This window comes from Aythya marila (assembly GCF_965140915.1).
Source record: "Aythya marila genome assembly, chromosome: 12".
NCBI lineage: Eukaryota > Metazoa > Chordata > Aves > Anseriformes > Anatidae > Aythya > Aythya marila.
The window spans coordinates 13,277,482-13,301,255 of NC_139053.1; positions in this window are offsets into that span (position 1 = coordinate 13,277,482).

The following is a 23,774-nucleotide window of genomic DNA, read 5'->3' on the forward strand; positions in this document are numbered from 1 at the left end:
CTACAGAAACCTTTTCTATGTTGTCATCCACATTTGTTTTTGATACTATGCTGGGCATTTAGCTTTCGTGTAGTAACAAGTATGAATGTGATACTAACAATTAGAATATCAACCAACTAATCCAGAAGAATAAATTTAAAAACTATAGGATAGCAATTTAATTATGTGAAATGTATTAAAATTCTTCTATTTAGATGAACCATCCTATGCATGCTTTTGCATTGGAGTCAAAGGGACACATTCGAACCTGCTTATTTCTCTCCTGCATAGTAAAGTGAATATTCCAGCAATATGAAGAGACTAAGTCTATATGTCAAGAAGTTAAACTAATATCTTATGTATATTTGGAGTAAAGAGCATGCAAAAGTGAAGTTTAACCTGGGAAAAAAACAAAAAAAGGGAAATCAAATCAGGAGATAACAGTAATTCAAAACATGCTTTGTTTTAATGCAAACTCAATACCTTTAAACTAACTGATCCTAAGAAAAGACCTTTTCATTAAGGATTATCTGTCTCTTTTACAGAGACATTATTGAAGATTAATGAATTTAATGAAAAACCCCATGTAAGCATCAAATTAAGAATTCTGTTGCTAAGACAGGGCAGCTGACTTCCTTCAGTTAAATCACATTGTTGCCTTATGCATGTAATCCCAAGCAGATGACCATATTGTTTAATGAGGAACAGTTACATCTGAATGGCTATCTCATAAAAAGATTTGGCCTGTGTGTCCAGGCAAGTAAGAAAGTAAAAGTAAAAACAATTACTGAATTGCTGCTGATCTTTAGAGAATTTGGTGGTAGAAAAATGTTTAAAACAAACTGTAGAGGAACTCTTATTTATTTATATATTTCTGAGATATTGTGCTGTTTTTCTTAGGAGATATATATATATATATTTCCTATCACAGTTCATATTTTTATTTTGATTCAGTTCCAAAAATGACTGTTGGAACCGTTTTTCTTCCCCGCTTATTTATTTTGGAATTGAACTGAGTGCTAGTGAAGGTGACAGCAGTCATCCAGGAGGGCTGAAATCTTCCAGTACCGCACGACCAGTGAAGTGTGCTTCCACAGATAAACTACACTCCTTCTTGAATGTCTGTTTTATCTTTGGAAAGCGGTTACTTGCACTTAAGTTTACTTGAAAGAGAAGATTGGTTTGTCAGCAATGGCAATTGAAATTAAAGTGTTAAAGCAGAAACCTGTACAGCTGTAGCTGATTCAGCCTGTGGATGGCCCACCACCAGAAGGGTGACCTCTGAATGGGCATAGCAGTCTAATAAAACTAGCTTTCACAGTATCTATGTATCTGTTATAAAACCTAATTTCACCCAAAGTGCTGAAAATTATTCTCGTTATGTTACTTGGACAAAAATTTTTACCGTCTGAGATGGAACTTTTTAAAATTAGGATCTGGCTTGTACTGTTCCCTCAGAATGGGTGTCTTTGCTTTTTTCCAACTCAGATGAGTAAATAACATGAACCCTGCTAAGGCTCCAAATACTTTTTCTCAGCACGGGCATGATTTACTGCCATGGCCTAGCTGTGGTCAATGGAAACCAGGAACAATGAAGGAAACCCTGTCGGTAAACATAATTTCATTCTGATAATTTTGAATAATGCATTGATTGTATTTCATTAGAAAAATTAAAGCCTAACTTTATACCATGTCATAAGAATTACTCAAACTTCATAAAATCGTAATGACTCAAAAGCTTATATGTAGTTTGGGAATATAATATACATTAAACCTAATACAATAATACTAGAGCTGTTTTTTCTGTCTATTTTAGTTTTTAAATAATGAAAGATTTCACTTACCAAAAGTCAGAAGAAAGCAGGGAATTGAAGAGAAACATTTCACCCTCAGCTGAACTTTCATACTTTTCTGGCATCAAGTTATCCCCTTAATTGCCTGGGAATTTCCTCAGGGGCTTAATATTATTTATTTTTAGTCCATACAATTCTCAAAAATCCAGATGTTTGAGGTAATGCGCTATTGACCCTAATCTTCAGTATCAACAGATATGTTGCATTGATTTCGGTAAGTCCAAATGGTCTTATTCCTTTACTCTCTTTTGTAGTAGTAGAAAATCAGTTACGGCTAGATTATTTTTGTATTTATTTTTTTTAGAAACTGCAGAAACATGTACTACATAGCATTAAATTTATATCATTGCATTAACAGTGCTTAAATGAATCCAATTATTCTCCTATTTCAGAAGCCCAAATAAGACAATAACCTCAAGCTTATTTTTTACAATTCTCTGTCTTCTGCAAATACCTTTTACCAGTCTTAACCAATGTGCCAGCACAGAACATAGAAATAGTCTGTATAACATATCCAAATAGTTTGTATAACGTATCCAAAATAGTTTAGATATTTTACTGTGATATTTAAATACCTGTTATTGTCCATTACAGCAAAAACTATTGAATACCTACTTCTAGCTACTACCTACTACCTATTGAATCCTAACTTCTCAGCGAGCATAAGAGAATAGTGAAACAGATCTCTGGGAATTAATTTTAAGTTAAGCACATACCTTTGTGTTGTCAGACCATCACTTTCAGAGATGAGACAGACTGCATTTTGATAAAAATGTGTCTGCAACTCTTGGGCTGTGTTTTACTCATGTATGTTGAAACTATATTCCGTAAAGCAGAGGTCATACACATAGTTGAAAACTCTGCAAAGAGGTTAGGCAAACACTGGGAAGCAATGCAGAAAAAGTAATTTTCTCAAATGATTTTTTCAATGCCTTAATTCATAACTTTAATTCAGATGTTTACTAGGCAGGCATTTGGCACTTTTAAGTATCCCTCTAAAAGCTGTTTTTTGACAATCTTGAGATACTTCAAAAAATCTCAGATCAAGCTTGCTGTTTGGCCTAGGCCAAAATGCTTTCAATCTATAAGCCATTCAGATGAAAGTAATCTGATTTTACCAAAACATCTACAGAAGAGCAGGAGTCACAAAAAAATAAAGAAATAGTCCCTCCAAAGGGACGTGGTACTGTTTTCCGCTGTATCTGGGGAATCTCTTGCACTAAATTCCGATAGAAATTTGTATGAAGTATGTTTAGCATAGCTTCCAAATGGATAAACTTTCAAAAGGTTTAATGTGACACAAATCAAATTTTTTACATCTTATTAAGTCTGTAGTGACAATAAAGTTTATCCACTCAAATATCTATTACATATTTGATTTTCTTCTCAGCATTTCTTGGAAATATGTGTTCTTACAGAAATCATTAACTCTATTTCTGAGGATTCAAGCCAATGCTAGCTATAGTCATTTAAAGTGTATGTTAGAACTAGAACATACAAAAGCAACAGTGGATAGATAGATATATCTAAAGATAGATATAAAAGTAATGCAGTATATTTTTTGACTGTTTTCTTCAATGATTTGTGCCTTCATCCTTTCTTGCAATCAAAGATTCTGATGAAAAAAATCCTTCAATTACTTGTAGTATAAACTAAAAATTATCTAAAAATAATTGTGCAAACACTTTTTTATTTTTTTCCCATCAGCTCTATGCTAAGTTGGAAAGAAAAAGAACCAAACAATATTGGATATTTAAACTGAACTAAGTAGTCAAGGCATCTGATTTCGTTGTTATTATTATTATAATTATTATTAATTATTATTTTTAAATCTGTGAAACTTGAAGCTAATTAAAAATTCCATAATATATTTAGATTTTTGGAGACCTTTTTACTGGGACAATTTCTTAAAATTGACTCAAATTCATAGAAAATTTCTGATACATTGATGCTACAGCTTTCAAGATAGTTGCTAACAAATGCCTTTTGTAGCTCTACTTGTAAGCTTTAGAAAAATGCTTTCAGTAAACTTATCCTATTATTATGACTGTTCTGTGTTGCCAGGTCAGAATAGTAGTGGGGTTTCTTTTGTACTGGTAAAGACTGACCACAGACCATGACAACAGCATACAGTCCTTCTTGTACAGTGATAGCAAGGATTTTCCTCTGCATTAAATGCTAATTATGCCAATTATTATGCTTGTAGTCAATATGCCTATTGACTATGTACACATATAAATGTATGTGTCTCTATATGTGAACATACCATATATATAGTGTGTTAACGTTTTTTTCATTGGCAATATAAATATTTTTCTATTTGTCTTTTGAACAGAAACAAAGGAAAATGATACATATTGTATAGTCTCCAATATAGCATATCACATGTAAAAATAGCTTGGTGATTTACAGTATCAATTGTTAAAATAATTGAAAAGAAATAAGTGTTTTTTTGTTTTTTGTTTTTTTTTTTTTTTTGTTTTTTTTTTTTGAAACCATTTTAACATGTGGACAACATTCATGGATTTTTTCTTAAGTGGCCCTTAGTGTTTGGCATGAGGTGGGTGTTTCAACAACATGTGATAATACTGTGTTTCCCAAGCTTCAGTATTAACCCCATTTATGACAGGAGCAAATAGTAGTGAATGACAGTATGCTGGCCATCTGAAAATGTCAGCACTCAAAAGGTTAAAGAAAGGATAAAGGGTTAATGTTGCACGCTCTTGCGCTGTATGCAGTGTTTTTGGAACATTATTCAAAGGCTAAGCCTGTCCCCTACTAATTTTTTTAAACAAAGCCTGCAGTACTTGAACCTGTCTACTTCAAGCCTTGATTAATGTTGTTAACTGCTATTCTAGCTCTCTCCTCGTAGCTGCCAGATGGAATGCTGAAGATTATTCTGCATCACTTAATTGGAGTTTATAATTAAAAAATGGTGAGTGCTATGGACTACATTTTGCCCCTTTGATCCCTACCCAGATAAACAAGCTTCTCTAATCAGTAATTCCCCCATGTCCCCTTTCAGAGATTGTCTGAGATCATATGTCACTGATGTCTAGAGTATACATTAATATTACGTCATTTACAAAAGTGTAGAAACAAATTCTGGTCATACACGCTGTTTTCCTTTCAAAAATGTAATCCCACACTTAGAAATATAACTCTTCATATGGCTTCCTGTGCATGCCTCCCACAAACATGCAGAAATATACTCCCTCTGCAGAAAAATAATAATATATGCCAAACTATACATATGGGTCCTATACAGCCAGTTCCAGGACATATTTTTATAGTTCAGTTAAGGACAATTTGGAGAAGTGACTTTCTGCATCATTTTGGAGGACAGCCAAACTGAGCAAGGGCAATTATACCTCTGCTTCCATTTGTGAAAGTAGTCAAAACGTATATGTTCATGCACAGGAACATCCATGTATGTGGACAAAAGCTTGAACAGGGATTTTAAAGAACACTTCCTATGTTTGTCTATGTAAGAAATGACACTGCAGTCAGAGACATTCTACAGAGGGGATCATGCAACATGCATTAGTTATAACAAAGTGGTCCAGACCTCTGTTTCTCTTCTGAAAACACACTGCAAGCCACAAAACCTCCTAAAAGCCTTCTAACACACGTATGATCTTCAGCACAACAAGCTCTTACCACCTAAAACATGCTCATTCAGAAGGAGAGATGAAAATATGAAAGACGTTGTCATTGGCCTTTAATCCTGCAGTAGCAAAAAGGCTGCTAGACTGTAATTCTGAGGTGAGGTAGATCAACTACTGAAAAAAGAAAAAAAAACAGCATCATAACCCAAACCTGCCACTGATTCCTCTTGCTGTTTCCTGAGGTGAAATTGTCGAAGGTGACAGAAGGAGTCCAATATGCTAATGCCTGCCTCAAGTTGAAGCACTTGCACAGTATGGCAGTGGGGAAGAGTCCTCTGTCTAAGACTGATCTTTTTAAAAAAGATCTAAATCTACTTTATTTTCTTAAACAAATTGTATTAAATGCAGAGACCTACCTGGATTTGTTTGGCATATGGTTATTCTGTTCTAATGTGTAGCAAACCATCAAATAGCAGATCCTGAGAAAGCAAAAAAAGAAAAATGATACTACTGTAATATTAGTGTACATTGGGCAGATTATTTTTAAACTAAATGTTATATTCTTTGGAGGGAAAGAACAGAAAGTCACTTTTGTAAACAAAGCAAAAGCCACAGAAATAAAATTTGGATACATTTTGCAGTGGCAAATGATTAGCTATTTAATTACATCATGAAGAGAAACCTTTTCCCTTAAGGTTCTGTCATGAAATCACTTTGTAATGACTATATTTTGATGCGATTCACTTTAAAATGCTTTGGAAATATGACACAATGTGATAGTTTTTCTTTTGTTAACCAGGCTTATGATTGTTAAAAAAGTTTACTGCCATATTTATTCCAGAAGCCTTTTTTTTTTTCTTCTACATTTGCATTATACTAATTCACTTCTTTTATAGTTTGTTCTATTACTTAAGAAAAAGAAGTACTTCCAAAGAAGTGAGAGATGAACTGCTCAGTGGCATATGGAACAGCAGTAGCTATGGAAAGGTTGACCACTTATTTGTAATCCCAGAAGAAAGACTAGGTAAGTACTTACATGCCCAGAGCAAGCTTGACCTCTGTCCCTCAGCCCTCGGTCATGACGGCTGAGGAAACAACCATCAGCTCTTGTATATTTCACAGTGTCAGCAGATGACAAGGAATTTTCCAATACCAGCATTTTCCTGGAAAAGAAAAGAAAATGGTCCTGGAAGGAATTCCCTGTGATATACAAATCACTAAGAAGGTAAGTACCTACTAAGGTTAGTACCTAGGGTAGAGGTAGCAAACCTCGTCAATGCTGTGCCTATAGGCTTCTACAAACCGGAGTGAAGTATTACCCCAAAATAGATATACCTTTACACATTTAGGGCCCGTAACTGATTCTATTCTTATGATAGAGTCTAAAAAGAAAAAAAATAATCCTAAAATGCTGAAATGATGATACTTATAGCTTAATAATAGTGTTTTCAAGGAAAGGTATTCAGCTTTCAACTATAATATTTAGTGTTGTTGAAATATAATGATTAGATACTTGAGATTCAAGTCTTTATGTGTAATTAAGCTTAATCCATAAATTATAATCCATGAGGGTAATAAAAACAGTCATTTTGAAAATCGACTAACAGAGCCCATAATTTTCTGCAGTAACTGTGCTCTGTAACAGCAGCACACAAAAGTCAAAATGCTATTTGTTAAGAAATGCTGCTCATCTTTGCCCATATTAAAATAAATTACTTGACAAAAGTCACTCTCATGTTACACATGTGTTTTATTTGCCAAGTTATTCCAGTAACTGGAAAACTAAATAAAAAGAAAAAGAAATCAGAAACACAGAATGACTACTCCTAATCCTCCCTTGGACAGAGCTTATGTAAATAGCCAAGATCCTAACTAGAAGCAGACTTTTCCTCCTGAAATTACTATTATTTCACCATTTTATATTTTTCTCTGAGTAGCTCTGCTTGGAAATAAAACTCAGTACTAACCTACACTTAGCAAAAAGAGTGTTTCTTTGTAATTAGGGTGTTTCATTCCAATTTAGGCCAGAGCTATGATTGAAGTACTTTTTGATTTAATTCACTGCTTTTCCTGCTAATCATCTGTCCTCATATATATATATATACATATATTTTTTTTTCCCTTTGACTTTTGCAGTCAGTAAAATACAGTTTTATAACAAAGAGAATATGAAGAAGGAAAACTGGAAGTGTGTTTATTTGGTGAGTCTATCACCCATAACTTAAATGGGAATGCTGTGCATTTTTTTCCCACTGTTTTGTAAGAAGCAAGAACACACTATAGTACTGGGGTTGTTCTTTGTAAATGATGAAAATGAAACAACTTAATTAATAGTTTAGTCAGAAATAGTTTCCTAGGCTATAATCATGGCATACAAAGAAATCAATGTGCCTCCTTTGCTCCTCCTGCAGAATTAATGGATTTGTGGCACAGCACTACCCTCTGGAAGTCATTATGGCAAATTGTGTCAGTGCTTATTAAATTGCAATGTATAAACAAATGTTTGATTATAATACAACATCTCCTTCACACGTCATATATTGTATTTTTATTTTTAGAATATACAGGTTAAAATTTTAAACTGAGTGTTGCTTACAAACTCATTAAGGTTATTCATATGAATGAATCATTCTTGACATACATAGAATTAAGTTTCAGATGGGCATATGCAAAAAGTAGAGTTGTATGTTTAAACTCTCACCATTTAGTAGGTATGGTTAAACACCCAGACTAATTAAAACCAATGTGTTTTTTTTTCTCCAAAGTAATCAAGACAGGATTTCACACATAATACTTCAGTATAACAAAACCATAAGTAGATGTGCAGAAACATTTAAAAATACTTTGCTGAATTAGGTTTAAAGCACATGCATGATACTCTCTATGTATAAACTTCAAAGGAGAGGGGCTTAACAGGAATGCTATGTGAACTATGAGGTGTTTACAGTTGACACTCTCTTTGTCTCTGATGCCTTGGATTATCTGATTCTAGACTGTTTCCAGTTACAATCACATTTTTATGGTGATCCCCAAAACGAAAATAAGCAGTACAGTTTTGTCAGATCTGTGATCCATAATAATCCTTGTAATCCTTGCCTTAGCTAGGACCTTAAGAGGTGTGGCTTTCTGAAAACTCCTATGGGATGCATACGAGGTTCTGACTTTATGAAACTTTTCCAGAAGAGGTGAGATTCAAGAACTTTGTCTTGCTCTTTTCTTTAAAAAAAAAAAAAAAAAAAAAATTTAAACTGCTGACAAACGTGTCTCACCTGTTTGAACAGAACAGCTGGCACATTACCTTGGGGTGCAAGCCGTGGAGAATCAGGCTGAAACAGATGTGGTCACTGATCTGCCACAGCATTCCTATTGTATTCAGGACTCCAGACTCCCAGACTCAGGCAGTACAACATAGATGACAACCTCTGTAACAGACTGAAAACCTACATGGAGCTAAAAGAATTTTAAAAATTCTTGTTCCAACATATCTAAGGAGAAAAAAAAAGAAAAAAAAAAAGAAGAAAAAAAAAAAGAGGTCACTGTGTAGTTATGATTGATCAAATTGTCATATTGATTAAATTTTCCTGTCCTCAGTATTTTTTTATACACCATAAGAAACATGTTTACTTTGCTCATTATAATATGATATGCACAAATCTTTTATTTAAAATCCCTCAGTAAAGCTTCTGCATAATTAAAGTTCCTAATGCTTAAATAATCTTTCTGCACAATTATACAAAGCAAGTCTAGAATGGTGCAGTCTACTTTGCTGTGAGAATTAGAACAAAACACTGCAAGACTAAACTTTTTTTTTAAAAAGGCTGTGATGTAATATATTTTTTAGTAAGACATTTCTTTGTCTAAAGTATTTTAAAAATGCTGCTTTTTTATTTTTTATTTTAGAATAACAATAGAATTTCTATTTTTCTTACATTACTCAGTGGTAGCTTTTAAAGAATTTTAATGTCTGACATTTACTTTTTACTATTTGTACCTGTGTTCTTATGCTGTGTTTTGCTGTTACAGATAAACAAAGGGGCTCAATGCACTACCATAACTGTTCTTTATATGAAAATCAAGTTCTGCAAGAACTTCAGCTTTTGCAAACCCTTCCAAAGATTAAATATAAGAACTAGAAAAACATGCATTTTGCTATCTGGAGATGTGCTTTTTAACACTATAATTGTTACAATACATAAATTCTGTAAGCTGCTAAGAAAATAACTGTTATAATCCTAGATCTTGAATGCCAGAAAATAAAAACAGAAAACATGCTTTTTGACACTTGCAACCACTAGATCCTGTTTTCCTTTTGATAGATAGTAATTTCAATCTGTGGTGGAAAATGTCATATTAGTGGCCTCATATCTACATTTATAATCAGAAAATGTTTCTTCATCAACTTTTTATTCAGTGAGTTTGCTGGAAAGAAAGAAAATGGACACACTCCTTGCTGTAAGACTGCCTTTTCCTTTCTGCTAGAGAATTTTCAGAATCCTTTATCCGAAGAATTAATCTGTTCATTCTGCTGTCTAACAGATTGGTTGCATTTCTCACAAAACAGTTATAGGAAAAAATCAGAAAATAAAAATTATTTAAGTGAGAGTATTTATCACACTGTTTTGAGCTGATTTCCTTTAATTTGCAGAAAGGGCTGAGCATTGCAAAAGAGATTAATAATTTAAAAGTCACACTAACATGTGCTATGAGGCAAGCAACAGCTTGCAATACAAATGTTGACCCATCTGAACTTTGACTTCAATATACTATTTGTTTTGCAAGGCAGAAAGAAAAGATCTGGCTCATGGTTTTCAGTTGCAACAATTTCTTTCTGCCTTGGCTATTTGTTGGTCCTCATTGCTTCCTCTTGTTAAAGAGAATTTGGAAGAAAATATGGTTCTGGGTTGAGGGTGGTTGGATACCACAAAGGAATCTGAGACAAAGGACAGGAAAAAATGCATGAATACACTTGGAGGTTAACACTACTAGAAATTGGCTAATTCTTCCTGGTTAGATTGCTGTCATTTGCAGTAAAGCATCTGCCTACTGCTGTAAAATTACAGGAAAGCAAGACCTGTTGTTGAGACCAGCCAATTAGAGTTATGTCTGCCTCTGTAGGGTGCTTGCATAAAAGGCTGAGCCATTTTCACAGATAATCCATTTATAAATCACTGTAATAAAATGGCCATCTTGACAGCAGTTCTGTAGCATTCTTTCACGTGTTCCAGTGGTATCTAGGCAACAGAAACATGTTAGATAAAAGCTGAGGTGGGGATGTACGGGTAAGGGTTCTTGCACATTTTCAGTGACTAGGGTGGAAACGGCAAAGGACTAAAGATAGAGTATTGATTAACATTTGAATCTATTAACATATTATTATTATTATTATTTAATACTAAATGTGACATAACTAATGTATTCAGAAATTTGGAAAAGTATTTTAAACTAATAGCTAATGATAAAATTACATTGCTATTTGTATATATATATATATATATATACATATATATAATATATATATATATATATATATATATATATATATATATATATATATATATATATATATATTTTTTTCCCCCCTTCTCTCTTCCACTCATCCTCTCTGCTACTTCCTCTAATTTCAGTTGAATATTGAGTTTATGGTAAGTTCAGCCCACTGTATTACCTAAGACTGTAGGACCAGATGGCAGAAATTTAGGTACACACTATCCAGCTGTTAGCAAAGGTATTTTGGTTTCCTACACATTATGGAATATTAATTATAAACACCTTAGATAGAACAAGCACAAAAGCAATTTTTCAAGCACAATTATAGTGAAAAATGATGGCAAGCATATCCCTTCTTGAAGGAAAAACTTTTGTAACTTCTCTGTTTTATCACAGAGGCAATTCAAAATCAATGGGAATTTGTTCTCTTATCCACGTATTCTTATGCAAAACACAGTATCAGGCTTCACTATCATATAACACAGTATAGAAATCCCAGTCCTAAGGGTGAAGATAGTGGCAGTGTTACATGCCAGCAGATAAGAAATACCCAGAGTAAATAAAATATTTACTCTGGGTATTTTAGACACCAATTATATTTAGTTCAGTATGAGGTGAATGAAAACTTATTTTCTAATTTTGAGAAACAGTTTTTATGCAAATAAATAAATAAATACGTAGTGAAGTACTTGTAATACTATGCATGCTGAAAATAGTACAACATTTATTTAGATTGCTATTAAATAGCCTTCTTTCATATTAAATACCTTTCCATATATAAATAATAATAAACCAGAGAAAGTACCTATATGATGCAATTCACCTGCATCCTTTAGAAAAGAAAATAAGAAATTTAATCCCCTGTGCAATACTATAGCACACTCAGAACTGTAAGGGAATATTGCCTACCATGACATATACAGCCTAATGCCTGTGAAATGAAAAGAGTCTTCAAAAACTGCTAAACCTCAGTAGAATCTCAGCTCAGCAGGGAGCAAACCCAAGAGCTCTCTTGGAGGTGTCTCTTCAACTTTAAGATACTCACTCTCCAGACATGTATCACTGCATATTACTGCTAAACTGTTGAAAATACATTTAGTTCTTATTTTATCTAGTATATTAAAACATTATGTGGATTAGAGAGCAATTTCCGTAACCTGACTTTGGCACCAGATTCTAATAGCATTTTAGCTGCCTGGTTTTGGAGTGAAAGACAGAAAAAAGGTTTCGGATCAGATCCTGCCTGTGGCTACAGAGAGCAAGCTGGAGGGTTGAGATTTAGTTGGCAAAATTAAACCAGCTAATCAAAAAGTGCTGAAGCAGCATAAGTACAAAAAAGGCTGTTCATACTGTAGGAAGTGTGCTGTTCCATTTCTAATGTCTACAAAACTTTTAGCTATGCATCCCTTGAACTTTTCTCATAAAAATGCAACCTAATTAAGTACTTGTGCTTTCATGTACTCTTTGTATTTTAAGCAGAGTATTTTAACTGGCTGAGTCAAACCTGCAGTTCAAGCCCAAAACAAGGGTTTTAAAAATGCAAGGTTGCACACAAAATACAACAAATAAAATAAAATAAATAGGGTAAAATACAATTCTACAAAAGACATTGGAGAAGAATGGTGGCATGAATTCCTGTTAATATAAACATGTGAAATTATCTGCAGAAAAGAAAGCATGGACAATAGGAATGGGCTTTACTACAGTTTTGATGCTTTTTTTTTTTTTCTTCAATAGTTTAAATTCTTGAGCAAAACAGGAATTGTGCTATATTGGTTAAGAGACAATACAAGTCTGTTGCTGTACATTGTGATGTTCAGTGAAGCATACCTTTGCACTTACATTTTCCTTTCAGAAAAACTCCAAGGCTGAGTTTAATGCCCTAAACATAGGTGCTGATAGCCATTTCAGATGCCCTGACATATCCCTAGACTAAAGCTGTTGATCCAAAATGGCATGAATCTTCTACAAGTTCTGCATCATACATGCCAGATCCTTGTTGATGTTTCAGATCAATGGGATATGACGTATCCCATTGATATCAACGTATACGTAATATCAACGTATAACCTATGATAAGGCATATGCATTGATCCCTGAATTTTGTATGGGTTTCCTGCATGAAATGTATCCCATATATTAAATTTAAATATATAGTTATTATATATAGTTATAAATTTAATAACCATTATATATATAGTTATACTTAACATGTGCTACAGAAAAGTGCAAACAGTATTCAACAGCATGAACAAAAATTACAGAAAGAACAAGAAATACCAAACATGGAAAATCAGAGGAACTGCTAGAAACAATCTTTCAGAAATGTAAAAAGTATGGTTACATATCTTTAAAATATTCACTGAAGAAATAAGACTCAAAAATTGAATTATATGTGGGTAATTTCTGAATAGAAGCACAGAAATATAGTACTTGCAATGAAAAGTCTCAGTTGATATATCAGATAGATATTAGCTGTCTGAACACTTTATATGTTTACAGCCTGTTTTTCATGAACACTGACACAAAGTATTAGTTTCATTCCTTTCTTGTCTTGTCAAACTATTTGCTTATTTTTTAAAGTAAGCAAATAACTATTGTCAATCATATGAATTGAGTATCTAATTACGTACAAGCAGGTTTTAAACAGCAAAATATGATCATGTCAAAAAAAGGTTGCTAAACTACCAGTTTTGTCAAAGTCATGATTTGAATATCCTCTCACATATCGCAGCAATACATGTCTTCCTATGGCTTGGGTGATGTGATTTCCCCTGTGAGCCTCACAAATGGAGAAAAAAAAAAAAGCTAGGATTTTTTTCTTTAAAGGTTTCCAGTAAAAAACATAAACAACAACAACAAGATTTAGAACTGTTTTGTCCACATTTCTGCTTTCAATTCAGTGTCAAAATCTGTTCCAAGTGCTTCCTGTTTACAGGATTTTAGTGGTTAATAGGAGGAACATGATATTTCTACTTTTTTTTTTTTTTTTTTTTTTTTTTTTTTTTTTTTACTGCGGACCTCTATTCAACAACTTTTCTTATAGACTTGTTTTTCTGAGCTCTAAAATAAATTGGTTCCTGAGCTCCAGTTCATCCAGTCATCTATCGTGCAACAGCATCACAGACCAGTTCCATTCAAAGTAACATTAACAACTTTTTTCTTCTCCAATAAGACTCTGTATTGCTTGTAATTGACAATATTTCTAATGTTTTCTTGCTGCCATAGCATTTAAAAAGAAGGCCCGGAAAAGCTCAAGTTGGTGCCAGCTGCTTTGTCTACCTGGGTAAGACAAGCAATGATGGAAATGCTAATGGCAGCTCCTTATTCCTCACTCAGGAAGGAAAGGGAAGATCTCAGAAGAGCACAGCATGCCAGGGATGATGTGATATTTTATCATGGTCTGTGAGTGACAGGCAGAGAGTCATTGGCTTCTACTTTTACCACTAATATGAAAGCATCCACACACAAAGCTGAGAGCACATTCAAGGTATGTCAAGGAGTAATAAAGCTCAGAGAGAAAGAATGTGAGTGACGTGTTACAGAATCACAGAATTTTCTAGGTTGGAAGAGACCTCAAGGTCATCGAGTCCAACCTCGTTGTTGCGTTACTTCTCACAGGTAGTGCTTAGTTTGTTATGAGAGTTTGGCTAAGCAGCATTTGGTCTTGATTTCTGTTTACCAGCTTCTTATTTTTCCAGGACATTTTTCAATGCTTTGGATAAAACTTTCTTCTTTAAAACAAACTAAAGTAAACCTAAAAGAATTGCAAAAAATTGGGAGGAAAATGGTGAAAAAGTTAACTTAAAACATTTTAAATATTTTGTGTTGTTATCGGATTGAGATTGGCATACAGTCCCATACAGAAGGGACAAAATGAAGCATAATCTCTAGGGCTCCTTAACTAGGCAAGAGTTTCAGTCCATATACTATTAAACAAAATACAACACGTCATCTGTGCTGGTCTGCAATAGAGAGAGAAACACCCTGATGATATTTTAAAGCACCACATGTGAAATGAGTCTCCTTCCTGTCTTCTGCACTCCTTTTTATTTATTATTCCAGCCAGTAACAGCATTGTCCTAGGCCAGTGAGTCATTAAGACACTCAGTGTTCCCCCCCATTTAGTCCCGTTGGAGCAAGAGAAACCGACACACCTGACTTTTTCTGGAGTGCATGCCCACAGATCTGGCTTGGATCCAGAGCATGATTCCAGTTCAGCACAAATTCTATTAATCTCTTGGGAGCTGAAGGTGCCTCCCTAGACAGCTGACATATTTCAGGCCACTGATATCATTATTTGGAGGTATTTGTTGGTGTCTGCCTAAGATAATATTTGCAACATGGTGCATCTAGCCAAGAAATTTCCTTTCAACAAAGCATCAAATACTTGAAGTGAAGTAATGCACATAAAAAAGAGATAGGTTTTAACAACTGTTCTGCCTTGAGTTTACGTGTTTGGATATAAATGTTATAGGCTGCTGATTAGCTCTCTGATTAGATACTACTGACTTGTGTCATTTTGGAAATCTGATACACCATAAATTTCTGAGCATTAAAGAGAGAATCACCTCTCACTTTTTGGAAGCAATAATTCTTGTCAATAGGGATCTTTATATAGTGCTAAAAGATGAGTGTGCAAGAAAAGGCTGAATTGGCAGTAGTCGATTAAATCTTTCAGAAATAGTGTATTTTCCTTAGTTTAAATCCATGAAATCACTTCCAATCCAGGCCAAACAGAAAAAAAAAAACACAAAAAACCAAAAAGACAAACACACACACACACTAAAATGTCAAGCTATTATGTTAACATTTTCCAGTTTCAGGTCTTTATCAACTTTCTGAGACAATGACCAAATTGAGCTTTCATGTCTGAACATGGCTAGTGGGATACAGTTGGTATAGCACTACTGTCAGACATTCGGATCATTCTTTACCAAGCATAGAGAAAAATGTCAGCTGAGTTGTTCACACAGAACTTGACATTTGGGTAAGTGAATATAACCTTCAGATCTGGCTTTCCTTTAACAGGCAGCAGAAAAATAAAAAACTAATGGAGACAGGCAAAGCAGAGTTTGAAATAATCATCGCACAGTATCTTCTTAGTAGTCCAGATCCTGCCTCCACAGTCCAATCTATGTATTTGCACCAGGAGCTGTATGTCACCTTATAGAAAGAGTATTATTATTATTATTATTTTAAAATAGAGAGCAACATGGTGTACTTTTCAACTCCAGTCTAGGGAGGTTGTGATCTCTAAATAGGTTCTACCAGTAAGTGATAAACCTGTATCAATTACCCGCAAATTCAGGACATGCAGAACACGAAGGATTTGTTCTTTGCCTCTCTGCGTGATAGAGGTACTCTGGCACTCTCCAAAGAGGAGATGCTTCTGCCTTACAGTGTGTAATTATCTGCCTCAGAGTCTGTAAGCTGGTAAGCTTAGCTTCACCACCTATAATGTACCCTGAGAATTATATTACAAAATTCATAATGTAAATAGTATTGAAGAGTGATAAAAATCCACCAGTGCAGTTTTCCAAGTCTGAAGCACCAAACTGCATTGTCCCCAAAGTTCTGTTGTCTCAAGAGATTGAGTAGATGCAAAAAGTGGGGAAAAAAGAGTGTGTGGGGGTAGGGAGGAGTGCTATTATCAGCAGCGACACTTGCTAGTGCTTTGGAAGAATGCTATTAAAAAAAAAAAAAAAAAAAGCATGCACAGAGGACAATACTTTACAGTAGGTTTGTTTCTGTAATTTAGATAATTACAACTCAATTCCTTGGAACACTTTAATAATTTGTATTACAATTTTGATGGGGTTTAGTGTTAGAAGTTATAAAAACAAAGCCTGGGAACTAAATGTCAGTTAATATCTACTTTGTCCATAAAACTTTTGATAAGACTTTAATTGAGGATTCCACGATGATAGTTATTTTATTCTCAGAAACTCACTTTAATTACTCAATTCATTTGTTTCTTTAGCCTTCTTTCTCACATATTTTTTGCTAGTACAATTCCAAAAAAAAAAAGGCTTTATTAATGGTTTATGATAGAAATAATAGGATTATGGACATAAACCAGTAATACTAAATCTTATTCCCCTAGAAAAATCACAGAAATGCTATCAAAATCAAATAAGAGTAAAATACTGATCAAAATTTATTCCACTAAAATACATACTCTCAGCCACCACCATTTTTGGGTGAAGGTGAGAGCACAGCACCTTACAGCGGGGCTCCACAGCCTGCACGACAAATCTACAAATAATTTTCAGGATTCTTGTCAGCAGTAAAGGTTGGGTGATCTAGAGCACTATTGAAAATTATGTTCACTAACTGAGATTTAAGCTTTTGAAAATCTTAAATGTTCAATATATTCAAGAAAGTTCAAACAAATATGCTTTTCCATAGCTTTTCTCCAAAGTAGCAGTGTACTTTCTGTTAAAGATTTACCCTTTGGAAAATACCATCTTGCTTTTACTATAATTTTCCAATCGGAAGAAAAAAAAAAGACTTTGCTGATTATAGTAAATTCTGCTATGTAACCTCAAAGACCATGATATAAAACACTTTACCATGCAATCAAAAGAACTTCCTCTGCAAAATAATCCCTAACCAAAATATTAAATCAAAAAAAACTTCTCTTTTCATGCATGACTGACCAAATAATCTGGCCTCCATTTAGCAATGACGTAATCATACAGAATCTACCAGTAAATAAATAAAAACGTCTGTCCTACCAGGCACTGAAATCATCATGAATCAGTCTTTCTCTGGAGTTTTCAACATCTAGGGACAGGAAGACCAGAAAAACTCATTAAAGGCAATTCTGCTATTCAGCAAACAAGAAAAATATCAGATTGGTCAAACCAAACATGAAAGAAACAACAAATCCTGGAGCAATATTGCATATATACTAATGGTTCAAATTCTCAGTGAAATTAAATCTAAATGACTCATTGAAAATATTTTTCAAACTATATCTCCTCCAGACTGAAAAGAAAATTGGTTAATAAGGAATAAATCTATTCATAACACATGTAACAACATAAAGCAAAGAAACAAAAAACACAAAACATCCTGCACAATAGGAGCTGTATATCCACCTAACTGTATGACATGAGGTTATATCAGAATTAGAGCAATCTTTTCTCAGAAAATTATGTCATTAACTACAGAACAAAGATATCATAATCTTTGGCCACATATTGTAGCCTGTAGCATCTCCTTTAAATCAAATAGACATTGCTCACTTACATTTCTCACTGATTTTTGTTTCATTTTATTATTTTTATTTCTATGGTGGTCTGACACTATTTCTTTCTGACTAGTCATATTTTAGTCTCCCTAAGATATTTCATTTAAATACTATCTAAATCAAACATTCACTTTTTTGTTTTATAGTAATACATTCAGTTGCTTTTCCTACTTTCTATATCAGGAGGAGAAATGAAACAAAGCACCTTATTTTCCTTTGCTTCTTTTCTGCTTAGCTCATGAGCTTTGAATATTAGACTTTGTGTTCTTGGCTCTAGAGAACTAGGACAAAGTACATATATGATGATGTAATCTTCCAAATCTGACTGAATTATTCCAAAAACGACAAATGTTAAGTTTAGACCTTTCATTTGGATTATATTTTACTTCAACTTCTCTTGGTGGAGATGAGGTTTAAAGAGCATTTGTATTTCTTTTCCTCTTTAAAAGTTGCTATTGCTTTCGTAACACTGCTTGTGTAATGTTGCTATAGCATGACTAAATCAGCCTTTTCAATCAGTAGTTTCAGAGACATTTAAAGCCCACTTGGCTTTAAAGAAAGGTATGTTTTATTTTATTATAGACCACAATATGACTCAGATACTTTGTTTTGTATGTTGCCTGTTAATATAAATTTCTCTGTAATCATTGAAAAATCATCGAGCAACATTTAAAATACATATTTTCCTGAAGCCATAAAAATCCAATTCTTGATACTGACTTGCTCTAAAAATTTCTCTGAAAACTCAGAATGAAATAACTTTTGCCTATAGTGTATTCTGTCTTTAACCACTAACAATTGACTTATTTCATCCTGCAGAAAAATCAATGTCATTTAGAGCAGTAAACCAAACAGTCAAGGCCTTAGCAAACATTCCTAGTTCCTAAACCCGTTAGGGGCAGCAACTGATGAACTCGCAGAACACAACCAATGCTCAACTCTGTGGACAGAGTAGAAATTTTCATTTTGTATCAGAAGGTCTAACTCTGGAGATAGAGTCTGAGCTGAATTGCCATGAACCAAGAAAAATGATTGACTTTTTGTTTGTATCTTTGTTCTACTGTTGTCCCTTACGTAGGAAATCAGTAAGAAAGCATCTAAAGCATCTAAACAACCACATCCAAACCTCCCAACCAGTTAACATTGAATTTAAGACAAATGGTTATATTTTATCAGCTGATGATTAGAAAATCATCATTAGCAAATCAAACATATATTATCTATGTGTTATCTATCCATTGGAAAAATTACACAGACATGCATATCCCTGTATACAGAGAGGAAAATATAGATATGATGGTATGATATACTGAAGTTGACAATGAGAGGCTGTCCACTCTTGAATAAATACAATTTTTAAAAATAACATTTTAGGATGCTTCAGGACTAGAAATTTACAACATTGCATTGGCAAAAGCCAATGTGTAATGCTGACCATGTTCTACACCTGCCACAGACTAGGGAGGAGATCTGCCTATGTCAGTGTGCCAGGCAATACATTTTACTCTTCATGCTAATTTACCAAGAACTTATCCTTAATACTGAAAATTTTATCTTAGTGTCCAAACCTAATTTTTCATTTGTTCAGTTTGTGCCTCTTCCTCTGTATCATATACACCTCTTGCAGCACCTCTTTATGTGCCTGAAGGTCAGAATTACTTATCTCATTACATTTCTCTAGACTAAGCACCCCCCAGTTCTCAGAAGCTTTCCTCACAGTTCATGTCTTAAATCTCTAATTTTTCACATTGTTTTCTCCTGGTTACTCTCCAATTGACAACTCTCTTGTCATTATTCCTTTTTGGGCCATATTAATTCTAAGAAAAATGGTCTCACATAGCTTAAAGACAACTATTATTTGTGCATCTCTTTGAAACATGTATATATATTTTCCATATATATATATATATATGTATGTATACACACAATATAAATGCAATACCAAATTTTTATCAGCAGAATGGTTCAGTCCTTAATTTCAAGGTCTAGAAGGACTCTAAAAAAAGTACAATTGTAGCCATATATATTAATCTGGAGACCTATTTCCAACCATTGAACAAGAACATCTAGAAGTTAGCCTGATCTTTTGGAGTGTTTCTTGGTGTACAGTTATAATACAGCCACATGTGTGGTTCCCCCTCAATATTATTTTATGTGAGCAGCAAAGATGTCTGTGCATTTTTTCCTTATGAACTCTAGAAATGAACAAACTGCTGCTCAGGTTAATGAGAACCATGTTTTGAACTCACTAAATAGTAAAAAATTGCTGAAGTATTTGAAAAAAATTTCTGAGTATCTCAAGTCTCAACTGAAAATACTGCATGCTCAAGATTATTTATTTCTGCTGCAGTTTGCTAGATATAAAAGAGAAACACTGAAGTTGTGCCAGGATTCATAAATTGATAATGAATATCTGTTAAACGTATCTGATATTTTTGTTCATGCTCTGACTCTTCAAATCCTGTTTTCTGAAATTTTGGAGGTGTTGAAATTAAATTTCAAAGAGGAGCCTGGAAGCAAAAATACTAAACTCTATGGAGCCAGTAGGCAGATTAAGAAAAAAGAAAAAAAAGTCCAAATTTACTAAATGCAATGTTTTCTAAACCTATTCTGCAATCTCCACAACTAATTCTTGCAGCTATCAGTTTTACCTTCTGCTGCAAAATACTTTACAAATGTTACAACAAAAATGTTGTGACACAAAGATGCTAAAGAGGAAATTAATCACTGTGTTCAGTGTGGAGTTCAAATGGTGTGTGATAAACAAGATCAGCAGTTGCATATTTAGCAACAACAAAAAGATGCTTTCAGTGCATACCAGTAAAAAGAAATATACAGCTAACTGTTAAGTAAGTAAAGTTTTTGCAGTAAGCAAAAGGAAGAATACCGGAAAACTTAGAAGATGATTACATAATAAATGACACTTTACACTATGCGCATAGATAGTGGGAGTCAAATTAAATTTATATCTGACATCCAGTGCTAGGTGTAAAAGTTGTCTATGATTACACTACGACTAAGCATTAGGTGCTCTGAGTGTCCACTCTGTTCAAGGCAGTATCATTCAAAACCAATGTAGTGCCAGCAGTGTGATTTAATGATGATATTAAAAGGACAATATTTTATTTTTTATTTTTTTATTTTTTTATTTTTTTTATGAATATTATCCCCAAAATAAATTTTAAAAAGTTACATGAGAAGTTTTCCAGTAAAAGCTACTGGAGGACTAAGATCACAGGAGATAACATTCTGTAAAATTAAATCCTTATAAAGAGTCTGAGATGAAGTGTAAAGTCATTTGGAGGTATTCTCATTTTCTGTTCTATGTGCCAGAAAACACACAGCAAAGAAGTTCAGATGTGCTTCAAATAAGATTTAATTACTTTCACAGTAGAATAAAGGTATTAAAATATGTTAAAGGATTATTAAGAAATGAACATTTAACCAGGTACCAGTTTTAGCTACAAATCATGAATTTCATGAAAAAGGCAGCAAAGCAAAAATCTCTCTCATAAATAATATAATACCATTCTAAATTTCTATAATATACTAGGTTTACAGCAAATTAAAGCTTGTTCTGGAAGACTTGCTTAGATCTATAGTCACTAGAGGTCAGTATTACAGTTTTGAATCTTTCAGGTCTGCTGCCTATTAATATTTTCTTCTGTATGATTTAAATATTAAAACTTCTCTCCATTTAAATAATTCACGTTTGAATAATGGTACTTGAATATATATATATTCATACATATATATATATATATACACACACACACATATGAACAAGGGTATTCTTCAGAAGAATAAGTCCAGGAAATCTTAGTTAAAAGTACCGTTTAGGAGATAATTTTAAAATAGTTAATTTACTGCAGTTCAACCAGAAAATTTAATAGTGACAGGTTTATTCTAATAACCCCAGCAATAAGGATATTGACATGAGCTGCCCTCATAAGCAGCAAAAACTACCTTGATACTATACAGCTTTCTCATTCTAGCCATAACCCACCTGAAAATAAATAAAAACCAGACAGTCGCTAGTTCTTGAGATGCTTAGATACTAACTCATCAGAAGTCCTTAACAAAACAGAATGAGGAAAGATGATAGATACTCAGAAAAAAAATTGTATATTGAAAAATAATGGTGAAAAATAGTTTTTTTTTTTACATGCTGTCTGGACCTTGCCTAATATCTATCATCACTTTGACCAACATTACAGTAATTAGCATGTGGGATGTGCTGCAGAGCAGTCACAGTTGCTGCCTCCACACCAGATTTCTGGCAAAGATGTTGCCTCTTTGTTCTATTTCCATTTCCAGTAGAACATTTGTTTGGGTAATGACTAAGTGAAAAAATAAATAAATAAATAAATAAATAAATAAATAAATAAATAAATAAATAAATATTATATGTATATAATATATATATTTTATATATATATATAAATAAATAAAAAAAAATCCACCTTTTAAAGTATTTTCCTTTTAGAAATGGAAACACAAGAAGACAGGGAGTTACTGTGTCTGATCAAAATCTCAGGTACATCCAAGTATCTCTCCCTGTCTCTCACCCAGGTGACCTGACAGTTCAAGGCATCAACCTACCATCACAGTGGTCATAAACACCAGGCAGGGTGGCTGAGAACAGATGTGGCATCACAGGTCAAGAATGAACCGCATGAGCACCAGCACACCAGAAAAACACATGCAAAACACGGGAAATCAAATGTGGAGGTGTGAGGATAAGAGAACATCTATATATTCATTCAAGTAACAGGTGAGCTAAGACTGGGGTCAGGATAAAGGTCAAACTTTCTGTTTACAAAGAACATGTTGTGAATCCATGTGGGCTTGAGGCTGGAGTTAGGATTCAGAGTTCAAAGAACAGAAACAAAATTTCAGAAGTGATTATGATCATTGAGCAAATTCCCTGCCTGAGAAGGGCAAACACCATCAGCAGTTAAAGCATAAACCAGGTCTGAGCTGCAAGTTCCCTAATTACTGCCAGCTGCCATGTTGGAAACCAAAGATGTCACATGAGCAGATTTTGAGTGCTGAAGAAAAAGATGCAGGTGCTCTCTAAAAATGTACAGTTCTGTGAGACAATTTACAGAAGAAAGAGATCTCTTTCACCTCCAAAGCCTTCTTGGTTGGGCTGTATCCATGTTTTACCTTGTTTATTTAGGATAAAAGACCTCTGTGAACAAGAAGATATTCGTATGTTTTGGTGGTGGTTTTATCTGTTTGTTTTTTACTTTCTCCTATTTTCTGTACTTGCAGTGAACCATTATCCAGCTATTGACAATATTTGTCAGGTTTCTGACTTCCCCTTTCAGCACTAAATTCATGTTAATTTTCCTACCAGGAAAAGCAAACAACCTCAAAAAGAAAAGCAACACAAAGCCCACAGCTAGCATCAGAGGCACTCCAGGTGCCCAGTATTACTTTGTGGGTCTGTCATGCCTTTCATGAGACAGTGTCAGAAAACTGTGCACTTAATTATGAAGCTCAGCCAATGCATGAGTTCTAAACCTGCTGTATTTATTCAGTATATGACTTAATGACATGCCACAGGCTGAACCCAGACATCTT